The sequence below is a fragment of the Furipterus horrens genome, unplaced genomic scaffold (genome assembly GCF_987537825.1).
Source record: "Furipterus horrens unplaced genomic scaffold, mFurHor1.1.pri manual_scaffold_7, whole genome shotgun sequence".
In the NCBI taxonomy this organism is placed as follows: domain Eukaryota; kingdom Metazoa; phylum Chordata; class Mammalia; order Chiroptera; family Furipteridae; genus Furipterus; species Furipterus horrens.
The window spans coordinates 124,445,159-124,458,681 of NW_028327177.1; the positions used below are offsets into that span (position 1 = coordinate 124,445,159).

General features: G+C 40.7%; 1 long non-coding RNA gene across 1 annotated transcript in view; it reads left to right on the top strand.

Annotated features, from left to right (window-relative positions):
* The first annotated feature begins 3,701 nt into the window (after positions 1-3,701).
* Positions 3,702-13,523, top strand: part of LOC150005183 (uncharacterized) — a 291,449-nt gene continuing 281,627 nt past the window's right edge. Inside the window, exon 1 of the long non-coding RNA XR_016512425.1 lies at positions 3,702-3,752. This is a non-coding gene — a long non-coding RNA (uncharacterized LOC150005183). The remainder of the gene's footprint in view (positions 3,753-13,523) is intronic.

The following is a 13,523-nucleotide window of genomic DNA, read 5'->3' on the forward strand; positions in this document are numbered from 1 at the left end:
TTTGGGAGGTTAGTAACTCAACTCTTGAGATATCAAAATCTAAGATTGTGATAAGTGATCAAACCTCAACAACCTATTAAATTATTCTTGGAAAGCTTTTTTTTGAAAATAATATGACACTAATTGACACCCTAAAGAGTCGTGTCAATAGGGGAGCACAGTAATTGTGAGATACTCACAGGCAGTGGGCTGATTTTACCAACATTAATGAAAGCCAGCAAAGGTTAGTGGGGGAGTGAGAGGCAAGAGGAAAACAGCTCATCTTTATGGTATTCTAGTAATACCACAAACCACTCCACTTTTACTTCCATGATTGATAATGCCACTGAAGACTCTCCATGCATTTTCTTGAATCTGAAGCTGTAGACTATTCATTATATTATATATTTTGCACCATGACCTGCTATTGATATACACTGTGTTAAATGAATCATATTTATCACATTCTGTTTTAGCACAGGATGTACTGTATATCTTATCTTACAGTCATAGTCCAAGTGGGAAATAGAGCCAGTGAGGTCTGGGAATAGAATTGCATTAGAAGGCAGATTCGGTATCTTTGGAGAGAAAACTTGAGCTGGAACAATGCAGAGCATTCCAAATACTGGTGAAAACCAACAGTAGGCTCCTGCCATCTGCATGGTGGCAAAATGACAACATCTGCAAAACCAGATCCTCCCAGCTTCAGATTATCATCAGAAGCAGTTTCCAATGGATGGTCATACCATATCCCCAAGCATTGAATCTATGGGTATATAATTGTACTAACACATTCTAACCAAAATAAAAATGAAGTATAATACAGGTGTTTTAAATGAAATTACAAATGGAAACTAAGAAGAGGAAACCATTCTATGCATATTTCTAAGCTAGTGCTTTACCTTAAAAGAAAGCAAAACAATTAGACTTATACATGGTGTTTAACCACATATAATTATACTATAGCTTTTGCTTTGTGCTTTGCCTTGCTAATATGTCCAGCATTTCAGGGCATATGACAATCAGGCAGGGGCAGGATGTGTCCTCATGGAGTGGATGAACCTTGCCAGACCACAGCCATCCCAGTAAACAGTGGTGTGGAGCTGCACCTAAGCTAGAGGAAGTTACCTGAGGACACAACACGGGAATAAGCCAGGAGAAGTAAACAGTTCCAATGATCACTGATTTATTGTACGAACTAAAGTGGAAACACAGAATTATTTTATCTTTTTCAAGCTACTGGTTCCAAATGTGAATGTGAATTTTCTCTTCCTTAGCAGGTAGAAACCCACTTAACAAGACAGATTTCATAACTTCTGGGTCACTTTCAATGATCCACTTACATGTACTAAAAATTCATCAAGTTTAAATTTCCCATTTTATTTCCACTTCAGAGTTCCTTTCCTGATCACAGACCAGTCTTAAGTATAAGGATCCTTAGAGGGCCTTCATGGCCTGTGCTTATTTCTCTTACCAAAGAAGCACCTAGAAATCTAGGAGAACCAATGTTTGGTCTTGGGCTATTGTGTTTCCTTCTATTTCCAAGGCATTAAATCCCTTTTCCTCCAGTTAGGGGCTGGGAGGGGTAGAAAGGGCAGGAACAAATTCTCAGTATGTAGCTGACCTGTGTGGGTTGTCACAGATTCTCTGGCTAAGATGGGCTGATCATTTATACATTTTCATGCCAAGCATCAACATGCTGGCTGGCTCTCATAGGCAACAATGGTACAAGAACACTGCCAGGTTAGCCTACAGATTACCTCCCCATCATGACTTGAGCTCGTCTCAGCCTCCTCAATGCCCTCACCACCTGACTCCATAGAACATTCCATAGTCACTTGCTGCTGAACATCCCTTTCCTAGTATTAACTGTCTCTTGGGTGATATTTCAGACACTCAGTTCATGCCTATGGCCCCAAATGGGAAACTCACATATTGAAAGATGAAGTCAGTGTTCAACTCAGATACTCTCAAATCCTTTTTACTACTTTTGTGTGACATTTCACCTCCTCCAAATTTCTGATTCCATTGCTTTAAAGAGCTAGCAACCTTGACTTTCCTTTGAGGGACTTCCCTCAAGCCACTGGAGCCTACTGAAACACCAAGAAGTTTATTTCACCTGGGAGGTTGTTAACTGTCCAGAAAATATACTGTCCAGAAAAGGAATATGAATGCCCAGCTCTCTTAATTCAGTCTGAGACCATTCCTAGAGGCTTAAACTCCTGAGCTTCTCCACAGAGTCAGGCCAAGCCCTGTGTGGCTTTCTCCCCCTCCCTATTCTGCTCTCCAGTTGCCTTAGTGGTTTCCCCCAGCAGCACTTTTGTAATCAATCACTTGCAGGATTTCTTAATATGTCCTCACTTAGGGCCTGCTCCTTGCAACCTGACCCAAGAAACCTACACTTGACATGGAGTTGGGTAAGAATGGAGCTCTGACACCACTGCCCCTGTGATTCCAAATCTACCAGAAAATAAGAGTTCAAAGCCAGAATCAATTCCCTGAGCTAGCAGTGAAAGCCAAAGAGCTCTCACATGTTCTCCACCTGGCAAACAATCATCAGTTCCTCCAGAATTTAATAAGAACTGAAGCTCTGGGAAGTAGAGGAGAAAATAGGGCGGGGTAAGATGACTGAATGGCTAACATTTGTTAGGTTTTTAATTTAAGCCAAGTTGTGTCTTAGGAAGTTGAAACAAGAAGCCTGGATAGCCGTTGGATAATTAAAATGGCCTACTTTGGCAGGAGATGGTTCCCCCTGTCTCTGATAACATAGCATTTATGAATGAAAGTGTTCAGCATCTCAGTGGCTCTCCTTTTGAACTGGCTCATCCATTATGGGGGTAATGATTTTCCGTCTGGGCAACAGCAAAGCCAAAGGCCTATTACACAGGCAACATAAAGTTAAAAAGACATTATGAATAAAACGTTGGCTCGAGCCGGCTTTTGCCAACTCCAGAGAAGATTGCCTGGTGCCGACACGTGTTTATTACACTTAATAATGTTTACATAATTCTTCCTTGAGCTCATTAGAATTGTCAGATCAGAAGTAAATGTGTTCCCCCCTCTGTTTATCTCTAAAGACTTCGCAGTCAATAAAGCAAGATGAATGGCATCAAGGGCGCAGACAACGCACTCTCCTGCTTTGCGAACACTGCCAAGTTTAAACCCTGGGCCCTGGCGGGCTCCTGGGTTTTAGGATTGCATTTGATCAGACGCTTAGTTCTTGACCAAAAGAATAGTGCTTCTCCAACTTTAATGTACTTGAAATCACCCCAGGACCTTGTTAAAATCCTCAGTACTAGGTAGGCCTCACCCCCATAGATTCTAATTCAGTTGAGCTGGGATGGGGCTCAGAAATTTGCGTTAGAAGTAAGCGCTTGGCTGATACCGATGCTGACGGTGCAGGTGCATCGACCATACCTGCCCTGTTCTAGAGGGCATTTCCAATGGTCTCTTGGGGGGAGGTGCCCCTTAACAATTCGGGCATTTTGGTCTATGTGATACTTTAGCAGCCGCAGCCACGACAGCGGTGGCAGCAGCAGGAGCAGCCGCTCATCGCCGGAGCGCGCGCGGAAACCCCACTGGGCCAGCGTGGCTCCGTGTGGTAGTCGGACAGCGTGGAGGGGCGGGGCCTGGCGCCCAGGAGGTGTGGCTTGGAGCCGGGGGCGGGGCTCAGTGAGCCTGGCTCCCGCTGTTTGCTCTCAGCGACCAAGCCAGGGGCTGAGGGCACAGCCAGCGGGCGGCGCGCCGCGGACTCCCAGGCAGCCCGCGGAAAGGTAAAGGCAGGAGAGTGCTCCGGCGGGTCTTCCTGCCCGGCAGCTGCTGTCCAAGTCCTGGAGCGTCCCTGGAGCCCTAAACTGTGTCTGGGCGCCCAGGGTATTTATTTGCCCAGCATCCAGGGAACGGCTGCCGAGCCAGGGTTTTGCGTGTATCGCGGCGGGGCCGGGGCCGGGGGTGTTTGGGCTCTGCAGCCGGAGCCTGCTGCCATCCCAGGACATCCGGAGTCGGAGACAACTTTGCGCAGCGGCCCTCCTCCAAGTTCCCTTTATTGCTATTGTCTTAGCGCCTCCAGTCTGACAGTCTCCCCGGACTCCAGCTTTGTTCTCATCAGGCCAAACCCGCGGTCCCCTAGGGCGTGAACCCGGGAGGCGCTGGCAAGTTGCACCTGCCAGCCGGATCCGCCCAAGCCCCCTTCGCATCCCTGCCAGGTTAAGAGCGATCTTGCGTACACGCGGGCAGGGAACCTCGAGACCCGGTGCTCACGGGGCAGCGGTCCTCGCCACATTCCCTTGTGTGGTCTGGAATACGGACTAGGGCATCAAACCTCTGGGATGCGCGTGATTTGGGGCCGGAGAAAGGACGAGAAAAACTTTGGAGCCTGGGCTGGGGTGAGGGAGCCTGCAGCGTAGGGCTGCATATGGTAGCAGTTTGAGACAGTGCTAGAGAATTGGCGCCGGGCAGAGGGATTGGGACAGAGACGGAACCTTGGAGGCTGAGGCTCCAAGCCTGGGTTGTCCGCGGAGATGGGGTGCTCGTTGTGTGCGCGTGTTGGCATGAAAAGGCTGTGTATAATTGCAGAGAAGATGGGTGAAAAAGAGACAGGAAGGAAGAGGTGCTAGGGAGGTACGTAATCTCAGTACTTGGTGTGCTCTTTGCCCTCTCCAGATATTTTGGAAAAGCTGTGCAGAGGATGCCTTCTAGTAGCTGAACTCCGTAGGTGGGGGTTGGGGTTGGGCTGGGAGTGGGGGAGGAATAAGTTTTACCCAGCTAGAGCTGGCTTTGAAAGTGAACAGGTGACAGAATACTTGTGTGTGTGTGTGCGCGCGCGCCTGCGCGCGCACAGCTGCGAAGGATACTGGACCGCCTGCCGGCCGAGCCTACACCCTGCCCCCTTCCAGTTGGAGACAGCGGTGTGAGTTTTTCTGCCATTCCCTGTCTGAGGCTGGCAGGCGAGAGGCGAAGTGATGGTCTCGGAGTGGAGCAGACAAAAGGGTGCATGCACTTGGAAGACCTTCTGAAGGCCAGGCGGCTGGGGTGTGTGTGTGTGTGTGTGTGTCTGTCTGTCTGTCTGGAGGGGATCCCTTTTCTGCCAGCTAGAGAGAAAACACTGGTACACTGGTAGCAGAGGGTTGAGTAGTAGGAACAGCAGAAAGACAGGTGAAGCAGCGCCCCTGAGAAGTAACCGGACTGGAGGAAGAAGAGAGCAGAGATATAAAGGCATCTTGCCTGGTAGTTGAATTTTGAAGAGATGTTGGTGGGGGTTGACTCTGAAGCTAGAATTTGAGAGGATGGGGGTGCAGTAAGTTTGATGGATAAAGGTATTTTCACGAAGGATGTTAAAATAAGTCTGAAACCTTCTCTGAAGTTTACTGCTGGTTTTAGATAATCTCCTTAGACACATCTTTCCAGCATCTACTCCAGAAGTACCTTGTGACTGCCAGAAAGAAGTAAAAGGCATATATACACAAATAAAATGCAGCTAAAATGAAGTTTAAATGAAGCTTTGAGCAGGATTAAATGGCTTGTGTAACTGCTGAATGTTGCTAAAGTACTGTCAGGACTATAAAATAGCCAGACAAAAATAAAGGAAAAAATAATTGTAACAAGAAAATGAAGGCTTTACAAGAACTTCAGTAATGAACACATAACAATTGATGGTATGATGCAGTAATTATTTTCGTATTTACGCCATTAACTATTGTAATTTAACGTTAATGTCCTGGTATTTTATTCCTTCTCATTTGCAGACAAAAGCACATCTGAGACACCATCAGGGAGTAATTTGGTAATATAAAGTCATGAATAGAAAACACTAAACCATGCTCAGAACTCTGACAACATAAAGCGTGAAACAAAATAACCTCATTTGCTGTTTATTATCTGTCTTTATAATTCTGTTTACTATCATTTGCATAAATGAATAGCTAAATTGTATAGTATATCTCCTTTAGGGAAAAAATACTTGATGCTTATAGATATACTGAGGGGAAATTAGTAGGCAGGTAATCCTTACATTAAGCACAAAAAGATATTTTTAAAAAACTTTGTAGCATTAAAAGCCATTTGGAAATAATCAGAATACAAATTCAGCCTACCTAGACATCCTTATTTTATTTAACTCGGTTCAAGTAGTTTTTAACAATATACATATAAACTAGTCAATGGGTAAACCCTAAACTTCTTTTCTACCTAATCTTAGCCAAACCAAACCAAGCCAATCCAATGTGCTCTATTTTGTTAGCCTGGAAAACTTTTTTTTCTAGTCAAACTTTCAAAGGGTAAATTTTCTGAAATTGAGAAATAAGATGTTTACTTGAGGAAACTCAAAACAAAATTCTTTCAGCAGATACTTAAGTTATTAACATTTTAAGACAAACATCACAGTTCACGCATTTTAAAACTATTGTGCATGATTTTAACCCTAGGAACTTTTCTAAAACTGCCTTACTAATATGATTAACAGAACAAATAATACCTGTATTAAAAGAGCTCTAAAGTAATATGGCAGCAAAACAGCTGAGCAAAATGTGTAGTGGTTGGGAGGAATCAGTCAATCACACGAATGCTTAAAAAAATCCATTTGTCTTGCCAGGCACACAAAATATCCCAGTGATTGAATGCACCTTTTCCTTTCCATACAAATGCACTGGTCTCATGTGGAACAGCACAATGAAATCAGTATTACCTGAGAATGGATGGATTCCATGTGGGAATAAGGACCTAGTATGTATGTTAAGTGCAGGGGAAAAAATTAGTGACAAGCAAGTTGTTCATTTTGTGGAGACTGGTGATTGTGTGAGATTAGGGCCAATTCTTTCTTACTGTTTTGCTGGTTACAAACTTGGGAAATACAATGGTGTGGACAAAGTACATTTTGACTATAGGTTTAAGTATTATATTCAACCTTAACAAAAGTCACCACTTCTCTGTGTTCTCACAATATCCCAAATATTTCAAAGCTTATCCAATTTTTCTGTATTCCTATTGTTCTTCATACCATTGTTCTGTAGAGAAATTCTGTATTTTTTCTTTCTTTTAAAGGCTAGAATCTGACTTTTCATTAATTAATTGATTTATTCATTTCTACAACATATGTATTAAGTACCCATTATTTCGTCGTCGGCAGCCGTCCATCTCGAGAGACGATGGCGTAGCTTCTTGAGAGTCTATCTGCACCGCCGAGAATGGCTGTGCAGTCCGACTCGGGAGTGACAATCCCTGCCACACTTGTTACAGGTGAAGGCAGATGGCTGTTGTTGCTGCTGCTGACGCTGCTTCCGCCTCGATCTTTTCTGGACCGCCTTCTCATTGCGCGCAGCCTCTGCACGTGACGTACCTTGCCTGACCGCGAGCCTCCATTATTTACTACCCATTATTTACTACCAGATATTTCACTAGGTGCTGGGGACTTAAGGGTGAGTTAGACTCAGTTCCTGTACTTATAAAGTGAAGGAGACATTATGTGCGTAAATAAATGCACGAAAATGGAAGTCTATCTTAAGGATTTGGAATGAGATAAATTGGGTTCAAATTTCAGTTCTGCTCCTTCTTAGCTGACATTTTTTAACCTTTCTGAGCCTTAGTTTTCTCATCTGATAAATGGGGAAAAGTAACATCCCTGGATCACAGAGTTGTGAAGATTGTATCTTAACATACTTTACTAGCTTCCATATCCAAAACAAATTCTGGATCCCATACTTCTCTGCATCCCTTACTTCATTTCTCTTCTTCATGTTATTATCACATTTCTGGTGAGTCCTGTCTCTCTAAATCTTATCTCCACTTTCTCTCTCCTTTGCTATCCACCTTACACCAATGTGGCTTCTGGTTTCACTACTGATGGAAACAACTTCACCAATAACTATTAATTGGTGAGATCAAGTGAGCTGCAGTTTTACTCAAATTCTTGGAGCATTTGAAAGCGTTCTTTTTTTGTTTATAAGAGATATTCTTTTGGCATCAGTAACTTTGGTGGCTTCTGTGACACTATACATCCCCAGTTTTCTCATTTTGCTTTATTATTTCTTACTTGGCTCCTCCTTAATCACTCCATCTCTAAAGAAATGTTGGATATTTCAAACCTTGGGGTTTAATCCTGGGTCCTCTTCTTATATATTTTATCCGTACCCCTCTCTTTAAGTAATATTTTTCATTCTCATGGTTTTAAATCTCATCTATATGCCAACTCAATTTATGTCTCCAGTTCATACCTGTTCTCTGAGCTTCTGAAACATTTATCCAACTACTTCTTCATTTGAATATTTCACAAGCACTCACAACTTCTTACATCAGAAATTAACATGTATATTACTGCTATCACTGACACACTAAATTTATTCTTTCTTCAGTCTTTTTCATCTTGGGAAATGGCACCACCATCATGCAATCCAGAAACTTTACACCTTTATCATTGATGTATTTCTTAATTCTTCATCATGTCCTGTGTGTTCTGGTAAGTGTTTACTTGATACACACAGGCAGGCCTACCAGTGTTGGTGATTTATATCTGCATCTGTTCTGATTAGCCAGTGACTTGACCATACCAGCTGATAAATATGTTTTACTATTTCCCCTGCTTGAATCTATCTGCTTCTGTCCATTTCCATTGTAACTCCCAAAGTCCAAGCCAATGTCATCTCTCACCTGTTATTTTTGTCCACATATGATGGATTTGTGGGTAAATTATTAGTAACTCTACTTAAAGCTAAACTGACTTGCTGAATTTTATATATTATGTGACATATATTTTGTACAATTTTGTACTGGAGAATTGGATACCAATAAAGGGTATCTATGTTGTAAGGATCCCAATAATTTAATATTAAGAGGTTGAATACTTTTTAAAAATAGGAATTTGTTTATGGGAGAAGAAATATGCTTGGTTGGCTTCCCCACCAAAACAACAGATTATGGAATTTCAGGTTGTTGACTTTTGCCAAATTTGGAATACAATACCTGCATTTAATTTTAGGGAAATGAAGTCAGATAAAGTTTTACCATTAAAGAAAGTTTAATGATAACCTTGAATGGTCTATTTTTTTCTCTTGTCTAACAGAGTATATTCAATCAAAAAGCTAATCTAGAAATATAATTAAGAGATGGTATCAAGAATATTAAATGTTGGTGTACAGACTTTTTTGACTAATAGTAGCAAATAAAAGCCAAGTAACTAGGATAAGATGTATCATCAACGTCAACTCCAGAATTGTTTGATATTTCAGTCTTCCCCTTTTTTGTTAGGAGACTGGTGTTCTTAGTAAAGTGGACATCTGTGAGTACACTTTACTGTGTAGTCATTTCATTTGTGACTTATAAGATTTCACCTCAAAAGGGTAGCAATGACGTACATGTAACCATGAACAGGCCTCAAGTAATTTGTCAGTGATGTCATTGCTATTTAAAGATCAAGAAGAGTCAAAACTTCAATTTTCTAAAGATATAGGCATTTCATCCACAAAAGAGGTACAGGAATATAAGACAAAATTGGTTCAATTGTAAATGTACTTTGTATTCTCTGTTAGTCTTATGATGCTGATCCTGGACTTCATCTCTGGGTTACGTCAAGCTGTAGACTCAGCCTATTTGTAACCTTCCATTCTCCTTGTCTTCCTTCTCTTCCACTATTTGTTTTCTTCTTCCCTCTTCTTTAATTCTTCCTTTCTATTTCTTAACTTTTTCTAATTGTTCCCTTTTTTGTCCCCTTCTCTCACCCCTGCTCCTTTTTACTGTCTTTCTTTATCAATCTTATGTAAATAAAAACAAAACATAAAGATCTACCTGAGCTTTTTCCCTTGATGTTACTGCTATTAGAGGATTTTATCTATCCACTGCCTCTGCCTTCACTTCAAACTTAGGTCTAGAACCTTAAAATTCTTGCCTCAGTTTTTCCTCTACATCAACAAATAAACATAAAAGGAGGAAGAAAGGGATTGGCAGGATTGCTTTGTGGATTGACTTGACCATACTCTAGAATAATCATTTTCCAATAATGAGTCTTTCTTAGCAGATAATATAAAAGTATTGAGGTGTGTCCTATTAAAGCAGGTAATATGGCTTCAGGGTGTCCTTGTAGCTTATTATAAATATGAATATATTCATGCCTACTTCATGAGCTCAGGTACCACTGTGGAAGATGCATCTCCATCTGCACAGTGATAAGTAGAATAATGTTTTAAACGACAATAAATATCTATTGAGCACTCACTGTGTACCAGGCTCTGTGCTAAATGCTTGATACATATTATTTTATTTATTCCTCACTCTTAGTAGGCTCATATTATAGACAGGCTATACTATAAACAGACTAAACAAGGTTAAATTACTTAAGCAAAGATTGCAGAACTAAAAGTATAGGAGAGGAAACTTAAATTTTCTTAGCTGCTGTGCTCTATACAATAATAGAGGTACTTTCAGTATCACCCAGGTTCTATAACTATGAGTATATTCATATTTATAATGAGCTACAAGGACACTCTGAAGCCATAGTACCTGCTTTAATAGGACACACCTCAAAGAAATGATGGGTGGGGAGAGTGGCATTTATTGGCTCTGTGGGCTCAAGTTGTATAGGAGGTCAGTTGGGTAGGTCTTAAGGTTAGATCCTCCACAGGAAAGCATGGTAAATTGTCTCTCTCTCCAGTGTGATTACTAGAGAAGCCTGAAAAGTAGTAGGATTTTCAGTGTTGAATGACCCAGCATCATAGGCTTTGGAAAAGATTTAAGTGGCTCCCAGCAAATATTCTTTCTCTTTTAAGACACTGAAGTTTTAAAATCTGTGGTAAATATGCTATAGATTTTTTTTTTTTTTTATGAGGGTGAATGGAATAGACATTGGGTTTGAACAAATGAGAAACAAGATAACATGGTGTAGGTGAAATAAGCCCTGGCTGAAGAATAAACAAAACTGGGCTCCCTTTTCCTTAGGCTGAGGCAATTGCAATCAGGTGGGCTTTTTGGTTTTTGCAGTGTCAATTTCATATGATTTCATGCATGGGGAGGGACTGAGCATAAAAAAGAGGGCAGTTTACAGTGGATGCTGAGTGTCTTACCAGGACTTCTAAAATTAGTCCTGTGTTCTAACAAAATTTATTTCTAGTTTTAGTTACATGAGAGCACGGGCAGTTAAGAAACATGGCAGCTTCCTGACTCTGATCTTGTTTTTACTGCAGCTTCACTAGCTAGGTTGGTCTTATTCAAATCTCAATCTGACACTTCTTGTGTCAGGCTCCTCCAATGGCTTCCCACCTCTCACTCTTACTAAAAGCTTAAGACCTTAGAGTGGCCTATGAGGCTCTTCAGGCTTTGGTACCCTGCAACCTTTCTGGTCCCATTAACTGTAACTCTGATTCCATTTACTGGCCTCCTTTGTTGAATGGATGAATAAGTGAATGAATGGATTACTCTTGAGGGGATGAGGGACTGTGCAAGGTGCTCAATAAGGTTTGTTGAATAAATAAAGAAGGGGGCACCATTGTTTTAATGAAGACACCAGAGATATTAAGGTTAGAAACAAAGGGCATAGGAACAATTTGGTGAGTAGATGAATGCGATTAAAAGCTGTACATCAGAACTGCTGGATGCTGACCTTGAGTTTTTACCATTTCTCTATTTAACAAGTATTCATTGAGAATCTGCTGTATACGAGGCACAAATCGAAAACCTGGATGTCTATCAATGAACAAGAAGTGAAAGTCGCTGGCCCCTTGTGTCTGACATCTTATTAGGAGATATATATTGCAATAAAGTAGACAAAACTATAATTTCAGGTAGAAATATACCCTATGAAGAAAACCTTAGCATAGAGTTAGGAGCAAGATAGGTTTAACTGAAGATTCCATACCTTTTTGGTATTAAACACTGAATTATGTGGTCATCTGATCCCCCCTCTTCTGTGCTGAAAATGGTACTGATCTCAGAGATGAGTATAGTTTAAACAGCCTTGTATAGAATGAATATATTGTCTTAAGAGTTTTGTGCTAGTAAATTAAGGCTTCCTTTTAAACTATTATTTGAAAACCAGACTTTGACCAAAAAAAAAAAAAAAAAAAATCCCAAATTGATATCTTCTGTGAGTGTTCTCTGCGTTTTATTTTAAAACTGTAGCAAGTCTTTCACTGATACGATGGCAATTGTGGTAGTCTTTGGATAAATAATTTAATAAAGAAGTCAAAATTAGTGTAGAAAGCTTTTTTATTGCCTTACACATTGATACATTCAACATTATAGTTGTAAGAGGTAATTGTGAAAATTTTAAACTGAAGAGGCTCAGCTTCCATGTGATTTTTATGTTATTTACTTAATTTTCTTAGTACCAATTTTGGCTTCTTTATTTTCTGGTTTGTGTTAATTTGTGATGGCAGTGATCAAAATCAATATGATTGGCTTAGAAACATAAGTGATTAATGACAACTCACACCAACAAAGAAATAATGATTGCTGTGGATGAAGCATTCGGAGTCTTTCTGATACTACCCTCTGGGGTCACTAGAGACCATGGGGCCTGTATTAGTTTTCCATACTGCCTTAACAAGTTAACACAAACTTAGTGGCTTATAAGTTCACAAATGTATTATTTAATAGTTTTGGCAGATAAGAATTCCAGGCAGGCTTGGTTGGGTACTCTGCTTGGAGTCTCACAGGGCTATACAAATGAAGGTCTCTGCCAGCTTGAGTTTTATCTGGAGATTCTGGGAAATAATTTGCTTTTAGCTTCATTTAAGTTGTGGGTAGTATCATTCCATGTGGTGGTAGGACTGAACTCCCTATTTCTTTGATGAGTGTCAGTGTTTCTTGGCTCAAGGATCCTTCCATGTTCAAAAACAGCAACAGAAGGTTTAGTCCTTTTGTGGTTCAAATGTCTCTTCTACCTCCAGCCAGAGAAAGTCCTTTGTTTTTTAAGAGCTTGTATGATTGGGTTGTGCCCAGCCCGATAAATCAGGATAATCTCCTTATTTTAAGGTCAACAGATTAGTAATCTTAATTATACCGGAAAAGGTCCCTTTGCCAAGTAAGGTAGTGTATTCACAAGAATGATAACAGAGAGGCCAAGACTTTTGCCTATCACAGAGCCTATGAGATCTATCGGTAGGGGGATGCTTGTCATCTGAGATAGACTAGATGACCTGTCAACTAGATTAATTTGAAACTATAAATTTTGGTGAAACGATAAGTGGTGTTGTTCTAGCATATTCTGTAACAGAGCCACTGCAGAATAAAGACACCTACAGTATTAAAACAAAACTCAAATACTTTATTTTGTAAGACATGGCCTCCGGAAAACAAACTTAAGTCAACAAGCAGATTTTCAGTCCTGGGGTGCAACATTCAAATGCCTTCAGGAGTGAGGAGTCAAGAAGAGAAGCAACCTGGATATATGGCAAGAGCAGTGTGGATTAAGAACATTAAAGATGGTAGCCCTACCTCAGTTCCAGATACTTGTTTTGTTCTGCAGCAATTTCAGTCTAGTAAAGACAAATGATGAACTTGAAATGAGGGTTTAGAAACCTGGATTTTTGGTTGAATCTGGAAATCTATGTGAAATCTCCAGG